Genomic DNA, 13578 nt, shown 5'->3' on the forward strand with positions numbered 1-13578 from the left:
TGAATCATGTGTTAATTTGATAGTGTCAAAAATATGTATATATGTCCAAATTAATGGAAAATATTAATGGCGCATTTGAAAGTAGCCTGGTGAGTTTTTATAAGACACTTATAAACACTTTAATTTCATGATATTAAAAATACATCGAATATTTAAATTAATATAAATATTAATAGCGCGCTTAAAAATAAACTAGAGTTTTTTTAAGGCAAGACTTAATGTTAATACACTAACGGTTTTTCTGTAAGATTTCTTTGAACAGCTACTAATTATTTATCACTCGTTATTGAAGATTTTTATAGAATGTTTGCTATTTAATGATGTTAAGGATACGATAAATAAATAATAAAATTAATATAAAATATTAATGGGCAATTGAATTTTTATAAGATAATACTTTAAATACTAACGCCTTTTCTGTAAGATTTCGCTGAATATTTCTGATTATTTGGCATATGAAGCTCTTGAAAAATTAATTGGAATGTAAAACTTAAAGATCACTTATTGTAAGATTATATTGATGTTACCAAAAAGTTTAACATTAACCACTGTAACACTGAAATATTGTTTTAGTTCAAGGACTCCATTAGAGCACATTAGCATTTGATGATAGGTTCTTAAACTTATCTTAATAAAAACGTGTGTTATCATAATAAAAATATTATTGTGAGTAAGGTTTAAAAATCGATAAAATTATAAATATAAAAGTAAAGCAATATGTAGACTGAAAATAAATAGTACAAGCGTATTTATTGTACTAATAATCAGAGACAAATACGTCACCATTTTTTCTATATTTTCAGATTCTAGAGTAAAAAATATTGTATAAAAACAGATTTTTATTATGAATATGTTATCAATGCAGCTATTAATAAAATGCGTTAAAAGAAGCCATGAAAAATATTTCTTGTAAAACCTGGAAAAATATTATCAAATTTTAAGACACTTAAGACTGAACCTTCGATAATAGAGGCATCCATTAAAATAACAAAAAAATGGTTTTTATTATATGATGCCATGAAAACGATAAAATAAGATCAGTTGCCAGTGAGAGAAGAGAGTATTTTCTATATCAGATAATTTTAAATCGAAAATAAGAGCAAGATTAAGTAATCGTTTGGTGGTTGTTATATGCGCCTTAAATAGGAATGATGTTCCTATTTATCTTCTAAGCGAGAAAAATATAATAATATATTATATTTCAAGACCGTGTTTTAATTGGTATATGGTGGTCATCTGACGGCAATATAATTACTGTAGTATGAATAAAAGCTTCCTTGTTTTATTTTTGTATGTTAATATCATAGTAACTGTCTCGCTAAAACAAGAGCAGTCCAAGCTAATCAAAAACCCGTTCGGGGACGATCGATTTCTGCGAATTTAAATTTGCAAAAAATCGTTACCTCATCATTTTGTTTTTTAGCCTAGCACACACGTTCATATTATTGGAATTAACTCGATCGTGATTTTTTTGCTGTCATGCCGACAACAGCACACACGCGCAAAGCAACACTAATTCCATACACACCATAATGGTTTTGAATTTGCGGCAAATGACTCTTATTCGCGATTAAACTCATTTGCGGTCGTATTCTCTTATTCCAGTTTCGAATTTGCAATAAATATTATAGTCGACACACAATGTAATATACACATGTGGCAATAATAATGATACGTCATGAGATATGTAGATAGGCACGAGGTGAAAAAAAAATCAAGTCAGTGTGTGTGTGTGCGTATAAAAAAAATGAAAAGCTACTGGCCTCATGTGGCCCGCGGAAGTTCGCCGATCACGATCGATCATCTTAGATCACTACTCCCGTTTACCCGATTCGAAAATCGCCATTTGCCGAAACGTGAGTGCCGGCGCGGCGGCCATATTTATTTTTTTGTCAATGCGCTATTAAAATATAAAAATTTTCAATAGTGACGTAGATCCACGACTGAGATATCACGAATATCATTTATGGGCAGTGAGGCTCAACAATTTTTATTATTATTAAGCGAACCTATCAAATTATGGTTTAAGTGCTAGTCAACATTCTATATTATATTTTAAAAAAATCTTTACTTAAACAAATATAAATATGGCAATATATTAAACATTTTAGGTAATATTGGATCAAATCTGCAGTTGAAAAATGTCTTTAATATATTGTATCATATTCTAAAATAATATTTTTTTAACATTAAAATGATTTTTTTTAGTAAAAATAAAATAAAAATCAAAAAAATCGAAAACTTTGACTCATTTAATTGTAGGCTACTTTTAAACACCCCATTATTACAATTCGCTCAGAAAAATCTTTGTATTTAAACGCAGCAAAAAGCAGCTGAAAATAAGTATAGATCACTTTACTAAATGACCTGTTTTTAGAATCTAAAATACACTTACGTGTAAGTGGTCGGAAAATATTATATTTTAAAACATTTTTTTCAACGATTTTTTTATATTTTTTTACCCATATGGCGCAGCTAAAAGTAGCCCTTAAATTTATTATAAATTAATAAATTAAAAAAACGGATATTCTAGTATTAGCTTTTTATACTTTTATTAGCTTTGTTTTAATTTTATTGCTTCTATATTACTCAAAAGATAAAATTATCATACATGCAAGTTATAATATGCATTTAAAATTACCACGTATATACTTTTTAAAATCAAAAAGCAGCTGAAAATAAGGATAGGTCACTTAACTAAAAGACCTATTTTTAGAATCTATACAAAGCTTCTGTGTAAATGGTCTAAAAATATTATATTATAAAACAAGCAATTTTAAATGTATCAAATTTTTTGAACGATTTTTTTGTATTATTTTTACTCATATAGTGCAGCTAAAAGTAGTCCATATTATATATTTACAAATTAAAATTATTATTAATTAATAATTTATTTTTTATTAGCTTTGTTTTAAAATTTTTTAATACCCTAAAACAGTGCTTTTAATAATAGTCTATATTGCTCAAAAGATAAAACTATCATACAAACAAGTTTTAATATGCATTTAAAATTACCCTATATATAGTTTTTAAACTAATATGGGGTAATTAAAAAAATTGCCTTTTTACTATTTTTTTTAGCTAATTTTGATTTTTTTCTATTAAAATCTAAAATGGCACTTTTTAAAAGAGCCAACTTTTAATTTTGCAAAATATAAGATTCAAAGCAAATTCTAATGTGCATTTAAAAGTAGCCATTATATATAGGGGCAACTTTTAAATTCACTAAAACTATTGATGTAGATTTTAAGGAATACAAATTTAAATCTCAATTTTTTTCAATATCGGTTTTCAGATATTTTAATAAAATAATCAAGAGATTTCAACTAAAAAATCTAATATTTTGAGTCGTTATTACAATAATGTGATTCGATCTAAAAAAATCATTAAATTACACATTGATTAATTTCATAAATCTAATATTTAAACAATAATACATAATGGCGCATTTAAAAATAGCCTTTTTTAAAAATTAATTAAAATATATAAACGAAAATACTTATTTACATTTTAGAGTAACTCTTATAAATTTAAAGAAAAATAAACTCTAAGATAAAAAATAATAAAAAAACAGTGTAAGCTCAGTTTCAAATTTTTTTAATAAGGCTTTAAAGGAAAATCTTATGCTTTAGATCATTTAAAAGTAGAAGCTATACAAAGGTTTATTTTAAACGCTCTATTAATATGATTTGATCAGAAAAATAAAATAATTGGGTTATTTAATTCAGCATTAAATTACACGTTGACTATTTCAACAAATCAAATATGTAAATAATGACACATAATGGCGCATTTAAAAATATTCTACTTTTATATTAGTAAAAATATTAAAACAGCAATACACTTAACAATCTTGTTATGTTGTGAATTTAAAAGTAGCCCTTATATATATATTTATAGAAAAATTAACCCCAAGTTCAAAAAAAATAAAAAAATCTGATCCAAGCTTTTTTGTGTTATCTCAATTTTAATTTTTTTAACAAAGTTTGTACGGAGTTTATAATACTTTAGATCTAATCTTGATTTAATCTAATTTATTTATTGCAAAAAAACGTTAAATTAAATATTTTAAAAATAGCAAAAACTGGTGAATTTAAAAATAGCCCGTTTTGTTATTTTTATTGTTATTTTATATAAAAATTCATTCCAATTAGTGACTAATTGTTAAATACAATTTTCGCTTTAAATTCAATTATTGAATCAGATATTTAAAATTATATACTATTTATAAGATTAAAATATAATTATTTAATGTAAAAATATCTAAATTGTTTACAAATACAAGCGATTAAAATACATATAAATCCAAACCCAATATTTAACGTTCACTACTACGTAACTACCGAACTACGTACGCATTTTTTTATATAACTTAATATTTGCATACATGCTTCTATATATAAAAATATTGATTGTTATAATTTCAGTAGAGTTGCGTTGCTTGGTCTAATAAAATTAATAACTCAGATTACTTCTTCGAGTCAGATGAAAAAAATAGACACAGGAAGGTAGCGATTTACTAAACGATACGTTGTATAGTAATTCGGCAAATGTCGAGAATTTCCAATAAATAGCAATTATCGGGCACCAACGGTTCTCGATCGCCGATTTATCAGGTAAAAATAAATGTTACACATACAGAGGTACTCGAGAGTGGCAAGAGCGGGCACACACACACATACATATATATAAATGAATTTTTATATATTACTTATACAGAGCCGGCGCAGCATTTCGGGCCGAATATGATATCGGGCAAATGTAACAAAAAATAAAATGTCAAAACCGGAATTCCATTTTGGTACATGTACTATAACAGATCTGCTTTGTGTGCGCCACAACAGCGGCTCACCATCTGCGGGGAAGCGTTGCCCTTAAGCTCTCGATTCGGATTAAGCTGTGAGCTTTGAGCTTTTTCCGCGAGACGTCCAGTGAAAAAATGACAAACTTTCGGACCTTTGGTAACGAAGCGTATTTGAGTTAAGATGTTTTTTAAATTAAAACATAGGTATATAAAGAGTAAAGTTAGGGAAAAAAATCGTTTGAGTTTTAAGATTTAAATTAGATTTACCGAATGAGAATCTGAAACTGTTGATAATATATTTTAGTTGTAGTAAAATTAGCATTTCACTAAAATGGAATTTGTTAAAAAATAATGATCATATTCGCTTCTTTTTTTATTATTTGAGATTAAGAATTTAAAGATCATATATTTTTTTAATTATTTTTAATAAAAGTTTATGTGAAACAATTTGCAGCTTTCGTACTAAATACCATTTTATAACACGATCGTCGTTATAATTTTTATAGTATGAAAAACGAGTTTCCTGATGCATTTCCTATATATTTTATTAATTTATTTCAGAGGTGCACTTAAAAGTAGCCTCATTATTATGTCGAAATTATTAATAAATGAATTAAATGATGAAAAAGCACAAGTCAGACGTTTAAATGGTCTATTTTAAAGTGATCCCTAGTTTATTTTTTTATAGCATATGGAAAAAGTTTCCGCTGATAAAAAGAGTTAATGGCAATAACTTACATATATTTTTAATATATGTAAAATAATCTTACGAATATCTTAATAAATCATTTTATATAATTTTTAATATAAAGACACAATGCGAGGCATTTAAAAATAGCCCCAGTTGATCATAACAATTTTTTTTAAATAGATTGTTGGACTCTCAAAAAATGAAATTAATATTAAGTAAACGTTAAGCGTATAATTGTTGGTGCTAGATCAAAACTGTGAATAAACATATATTATTCTAAAATAAAATTAACATAAACATTACACTTTGAGCACTCGTGGAGTTCACGATTGGACCAAAAAGTACGAAATATCCAAATCGGTTAGGGCATGCTGTGCCCGTGGAACGCAGACTACACAATTTGAATCGAAGATATTTTTTCCGAGCCATTATCTTGATCACTTGTTTGATATGATGTTTGATTAATTGTCTTGTGTTTTTTCACTACCAACACAAGCACACATACATACATAGATTAAAAAATTCGAAAGCGAACAGCACAGAGTAGTGATACTCGAATTTTCCTCGATCGTGACGCGGGATTTGAACCGGCGACCCCCGACAGCAGAATCAGTAGCCGGTTACGCAATAATCAATCTAAACTTCAGCGCCGGTTCGTTAGCATCCTAAGTAACCTACCCTCGGGGAGTGATGGTCACTAATCACTGACATTAAGAACTATTGCGCAACCGAAACGAGTCGTTGTCCTTTTAGAGCGGCATGCAAATTTATTTACAATGTAACAGTATACGATAATGATTAGTGGTTTGTAAAAAAATAATGGGCCGCTTGAAAATTAATGGGTAACGATGATTAGATTAGTTTCACCACTAAATTTCACGAAATCATAATGATTTCTAAAGGATGAAACTATTAAATAACCATGAAACTGACGCGAGTGTTCCGGGTTAAATTTAACATAAATATTAATATTATTTTTTTGAGCAAAAAATATGACTTTAACGTTTCTAAGAATCATAATTTTTTTATTGAATATTGTGCATATTTAGTTAATAATATTAGTAAGGTCACCGATACGTTAGATTAATGATATGAGTCACTGATAAGCAGTTGTAAGTCGAGAGTTCAAATCTCAAACTAATCCTCGAATCAGGTCTGTTCGAAATTTTAATGAAAATTTTTCGAAAAAATTGCCATTAAAATTGGCTTAAAAACACTGTTTCAATTATAAAACTGGTAGAAATTTATTTGAAAAAAGCTAAAAGATCTAAGAAATCTTGAATTTTCCAGATAAAATATTATTTGCTATTAATCATTATATTAACCAAATTGTTTCAAATGTAAAACATCTAAAAAGTTACACAAATAATCGCTTTGTAAAACGTTTAAACTTTTTTAGAATAATGCAAAATAATATTCTATGTATAAAACAAAATGTTTAAAAATGTGATTCAAATATAAAACCAGTAGTGTAAATATAGAAAACTTTAAAAAAAAATATTCCTAATTTTTTAATATATACATAAAACATTCGTTTCTATTCTAAAACATATACAAAGTTATGCGAAAAGCTTTTTAAATTAATCGCTCTATTAGCGAAAAATTAGGAATATTTTTTTGTTATGTTGTAAAAAAGCATATAAATTTTCTTTCATAATATAATATAAAATCAAACTAATCGCTCTATTAGCGAAAAATTAGGAATATTTTTTCGTTACATTATAAAAAACATTTAAATGTTTTCTACAATATAAAATGTAAAGCATGTTTATTTATTTTTTATTAAAACTTCCGATGTTACCTGACAGGCGTAAGCCCAATGCGTTACAACTGGGTGAATCTGTACCAACTGAGTAAGTCAATCAGATATAATGAATACCTACAAGTAAGTATTAACCACCAGACTGAAAGTCTGGGAATCAGTGACATCTATATTTATAAATATAAATTATTATGTGTAATATCATTTATAACCCATAGATGCCAGTTTTTTAATAATAGTGCATTTTTTTTAAACAAAAATTCGAACCCGCAACCTCAGAGTTATTAGTCTGAGACGTTACAGACTATTCCATCTTATATTATATACAAAGATATGTAAAGAACGTTTCAAACTAACCGCTCTATTAGCAAAAAATTAGGAATATTTTTTGCAATATAACAAAAAAATATTTTTAATTTTGCAAATATTTTGCAATTAATAGCGGCTTAAAAATGTTTAAAATATAAAGCATGTGAAAGGATAATAATAATATTAATAAAAAAAATTATTAAAAAAATTAATTTTACAAAAAAATATTCCGATTTTTTCTTAAAAAATAATTTGACTATAAAACATGCAAAAAAATACTTATTAAAACAGTGTTTATATGTAGAAAACTTTAGAAATAAACCGCTAAAAGGTTAAAAAATTATTCTATGCTTAGCAATAAAAATATTCCTAATTTTCTAATAACATGATCGTATCTATTATAAAATAAACAAAAAAATATTCCTTATTTTTAAAACTTTGCAAACCAATAGTGGCTTAAATTTTTTAAAACATAAAGCATCTAATGTGAATAATAAAAAAATAATATAATAAATATTTTACTATAAAAACTGAAAAATTACGTAGAGAACTTTAAACATACACTGATAAAAAGTTAAAGATGTTGTTACAACATTAACAACAAACCCCTGAAAAAGTCAAAATCTTACAGAATAACAAAAACATATTCCTGTATTTTCCGTTTTGTAATATAATATTCAAATAAATTATTCCGGTAACTTAAATTAACGTTTCACGAACATTTTATCTGTAAAACTTAAGGTTAAGCTAGTTTTTTTTGATAACTACTATCGTTTTCGTTGAAAAACAACACAAGGAAATAAAAGTATTATTATAATTTAATCAAAATGTTTCTATACACTATTTTTTATTACCAACGAAGAATAATATTTATTTATTTAATATTTTATTACTAAAGTATTGATCTAATCATAAAAAATGCATATTAAACTGATTGTATATTGTTGTATTTTATAAAAACCAGGTAGTATATAATTATACATAATTAAAGATAAATATTTACACCGATATTTTGCTTGAATTATGATACATATATATGTTTTATTATCTAAGCTTTTTTCCGAATAAATTTAAACTTTAAATGACTTATTAGCGCAAAGCAAAAAATAAATAAAAGCTCGCGAGTTTCGATTTCTCGAAAGCTTCGCCCGAGAGCTTTGCCCTCTTATTTATGATTCATTGAGAAGTTTTATCGTTCCGTTTCGGGATTTAAATGGCGGTTTACTAAAATTTATCTTATTGGTAATTTACGCCCCGGACCGGTCGGGTTCGTTCTTTACGAATCTCAAAATTAATAATTTCGCATTGTTGACTTTTGCACGTGAAATTTTGCATTATACATTATGGGATAAAAAAAAACTGGTCTGGCAAAAGGGCAACGGGTTGAGCAACGAAACCAGAATTTAACACAATAAATTAATATGAAAATGAATTCTGTTCGTAAGTATGCATATGAGTGACTGCATGCAAAGTCTTGTAATAATGTGAGTTATGGATTAACGTCTGGAAAGGGTCCAATAGGAATTTTATAAAATATCAGGTGTGATGATTAAAAATAAAATTTAATTGATATTTAAAAAAGCTGTTATTTAACTTATTTATATTTAATCATTTAATAAAGAAACATGATAAAAAAAACAGCTTAAAATATGGTCCTTCGAACCGGATGTTACGATTTCTAATTTATGTTCAAGAAAACTTGTCTCTAAGAAGTAGAGCAAAAGTGTAGCAAATTTAATCTAACCTTATACATTTTATTTTATGCAAAAAAAATATTTTTATTATAATATACATATAAAGAAAAGTTTATTGGTTGAATATAAATACGAGTGGCATTTATAAAGGTTATTATAATTAATCTATATTTAAGCTTTAAATTTGTATAATAAAAACAATTTTAATTAAATTTGATGACTATACAATAAAAATTAATTTAAAAAAAATCAGACTTGTTCTTCGGTATAATCGTTCTGTTTATATTGCACTATTAAGCTTCCATCGCGAGAATTTTCAATAGAATTTCCATAAATGTATTAATAAGCGATTCTGTGCTGAAAATTGCCTATTAAGGCGCCGTTGAAAGCACTAAATCTCAAATTTATACATTATTTATTATAAAATAATATTTAGTGAATTCACGATCGTCGGCTCCACATAATATAATACATAAGCGTTTTTTTTTCTTCTTTTACTTTTTCATTCTAGCCTCGCTAGCTGCGTGAACCTATATTTATGTAAAGGATAGAACAACGAAAAAAAAGACGTAATTCCGTATAATAAAATTTAATTGTGGCACTTTTTGTGGGTACACGGGGCCGATCAATAAAATTCTATGTTAATTCGGCGCTATTTCACTACAAAACCTGATTGCTTTCAAAAAATTTTTACGGTAAAAATGTTTATTGATCGATGGCCGTAGAGCTCTGTGGGTGTATGTAATAAAATTTACTATACCCATCAACCGCCATCATCATCATCATCATCATATATTAATTATCATCGTCGCCATAACACGGCATGTACTTATAGGTGATAAGGTGAAGATTTGGAGCATCTGTTTTTACAACTGAATGCTGGTGATAAAATAGGCACAAGTGCCATAAACTTATAAAATAAGGATACATATTCACCATTATTATTATGTATAAAATAAATAAAAAACCTCAATCCACTAGACACTTGTGCCTGTCTTATTTACAGTATTCAACTAGGGTGGTTCAGTTTTTATTACCGCTAGTGTTTAACAATGTATTGATTGACACATATACACATAAAGAAAAGTATATTATATATGTCTCAGAGATTGAAATAATTAATAATTTTATCATTGTTAAAAATAAAGCACAATATCACAATGGAATAAAATTTCAAGATCACAATCGATCGACATACTGTATGCAACTTTTCAAAACAGGATATGTTTCGGAATGACAATGTCCACGAAATGATTTATGCCAAATCCACATTTCTAAAACATATAGACGCGGTTATGAAACAAATACATAAAAAACCTTGAACTCGTTTGAGAAACTGGTAGACCTGGCGCTCTGATTATTTCAAGATTTTCTTCTATACACTACACAAACTACAATCATTGTTCTCGAATTGTCAGATTTTTATCTACGCACAAATTGCGATACAATAAATACTATAGCCACATAACTCAGACGTTCAAATGAAAAACTAGAATATTAACACGAATAGCTAATGGTTATGATATTATAAAAGATAATAATATATTTTTATAAACTGATTCGTTGCGAAAAATCGTGTGTTATAAAAGAAAAAAAAAGAAAAAATCGGCATTGAAATTTTAGTACCAGAAACTTTTGATTTAAAAAATATATTTGTATAGTTATTATTAACAATTTATAAATTAGACATTTCATTTAAAAGTTAAATTAATTAGTTAGGTTATAAGTTGAATTATTTTAATACCATTTAAAATACGCAAATATTAATTAGATAATATTTAATAATTTAGTATTTAGTTATTATTCATTGGTAGATATTTTAACTGTACATTTCGATATTACCAAAAAAATTAGGCTCCAAAATTTATGATGGTAGAATTTTTAGCAAGTGAACAATTTGTATAAAATTGCTTGTTATATAAATTTATTTAAAAAAATCAGGGCCAACTAGGAAAACCACGATTCCGAGCCTCATGACAAAAATGGCATTTTATATAATTTTTAACATCGTAATATAATTTCTAGAATAAATAATAAAAGGTACGAGTTAATTTCTATGCTACAAATAAATATAAAAATTAGACATCATTGCGAAACATTTTATTAAGGCGTTAAAAATTATTAAAAATATCTACTCATAATATTTACCTAATAATTATTTGCTGCTCAGTGTCATTATCAAACGCACAGTAACGAGCGTATTTTTTTGAGTATAATTTTTTTAAACTTTTATATTTATACAATAAATAATTAGGGGTTATTTAAAAAACTTAGATTAACCACACATCATTTAAAGATAATATTAAATAAAATACAAATAGGTAAAATATGATAAGATAATTTAAAAATATATGTTTATACAAATAAACTATGCTATTATTATATATTTTAACGCAGGTTAACAAAAAAATTATTTTCTATTTTTTCCGTCGTTTTTTATGGTTCCTGTCTATAATGTTGCGGAAAAATATGTTTAAGCATAATTATGTGGTGCTTTTTTAATAGCACTTATTTCTCATTAAGCATTTAAAAAATAAAACATTATAAAAGTTAAACTGATGTTACTGAAATACGCATTAAATTTTTTTTTTAAAATAGTAAGTATGCAAGATTTATGCTTTTATCTAATTAATAATTAAGGGGTTTTTCTTAAACATATATTTAAATGAAATTTCTGCAACTTTAAATTATATGATATAGAAAAATTAGAGAAATCTTTTCAGAATTAAAAAAATACACCCTAATTTTCTAAAAGTTGGCTTAAAAATTATAATTTATAAATCCTGTAAATAGCTTTGTAATGATTTTAAAAACATTTGCAGTAAAAAAATATATTTTTAACTGTCAAAAAATAATTTTTATGGCTAAAATTCTTACAGTAATACAAAAATATATTTTTAATTAAAAAAAATGCTCCTTAAATTATTATTTCAACTATAAAACTTTACAGTACTCTAAAAACTATTCCTAATTTTCTAAAACTTTGTACCTTAAAATTCGCTTAAAAAACTGTTTCAAGTAAGATTTATATAAAAGATTTAGAAAAAGTTTCGGAAATTTAATCGAAATTATAAAATGTGGTTTTATTTTTTTATTAAATAATATTACTAAATGGATCATGAGCCGTAATATTACATATATTTGTTTAAATTTACAAGAAATTGTACATACACGATTTTTTCAATAATTTTAATATTAAGTTCAGTATCGTTTTCGTTGAAAAACCAACGAAGATAACTTAGAATAATTAAAGAAAATTAATCTATAGCTTATAATTAGGAATTAATTTAATCTGTATTTATTTATGTTGTTGTATTTTATAAAACCAGATAATAATTATATACATATGTACATACTTATATAACAAAGTCAATATAAAATTGTTTTAAAGCTCTGAAAATAAATAAATGTTACTTTATTTGTGACAAAAAAGTGATACTCAAGTAAAAACACTACCTAATGTTGCTGAAACACATTTTTGCCGAAACGTCGTTGATTTATATAATACATAAAAAAATGTAAATATAAATTAGACTATGTGACTATTGTTCTTATTTTAAAACACACATCTTAGTAGATTATTGTGGAGTACATTATTTAAAGATATTTATGCGAAACAATCGATTAACAAAAAAATATGGCAATTATATTTTGGCCAACCTATACATAGTATATGTTTTTTTCTTTGCCATTATTTGATTGATTTGTGCGGATCGGTGGGCGTCGATCCATCCACAGAACTCGAATAATTTATTTTTTCTTCAAGCGCAAGATTTCTATAATAAATGTATTAGTACGTTCTGAATACACATATGTACATTAATTTGCCGGATCATTACGCTTGACCTCTATGAAAATATAATATTTGTATTGAATCTATCGCATTAAAAAAAAAACTCCATTAATCCACATACTTGAATTAGTCTCGTGTGATATACATAAGAAGAATGAGTTACGAGTTCAATATTAACCAGTCCGTTAGTTGTTTATTTAATAAATGTATACATGTATAAATATATAATACTAAAAAATCCGGTTTTAACAACCTAATGCGAGTTTTTTTGTTCCAAACTCGTGTAAAACGACCAAAATCGTATCGAGGCCTCGTTTCTATACAACAAAATCTACACGCATTTATTTTTAATTATTTTTTATGTTATATGTATATTCGATCGATATTCGCATTGTGGACTGATCCAGTTTCGAAAACTGGATCCATTAGTAGCAAAACAGCAGCTTTGTCAATTCTTTCTAAAATGTCTGCATACGTGTGTATTTTTTATATGCATATATACACTAATATAAAGAATATGCAAAT

General features: G+C 26.0%; 1 protein-coding gene across 6 annotated transcripts in view; it reads right to left on the bottom strand.

Moving 5' to 3' along the window:
* The window catches only part of LOC148235601 (zinc finger protein castor homolog 1-like), a 149069-nt gene that overhangs the window by 33161 nt on the left and 102330 nt on the right, over window positions 1-13578 (bottom strand). The window lies entirely within an intron of this gene.

This window comes from Plectrocnemia conspersa, unplaced genomic scaffold, assembly GCF_051122295.1.
Source record: "Plectrocnemia conspersa isolate PC_06_02 unplaced genomic scaffold, ASM5112229v1 ptg000004l, whole genome shotgun sequence".
In the NCBI taxonomy this organism is placed as follows: Eukaryota; Metazoa; Arthropoda; class Insecta; order Trichoptera; family Polycentropodidae; genus Plectrocnemia; species Plectrocnemia conspersa.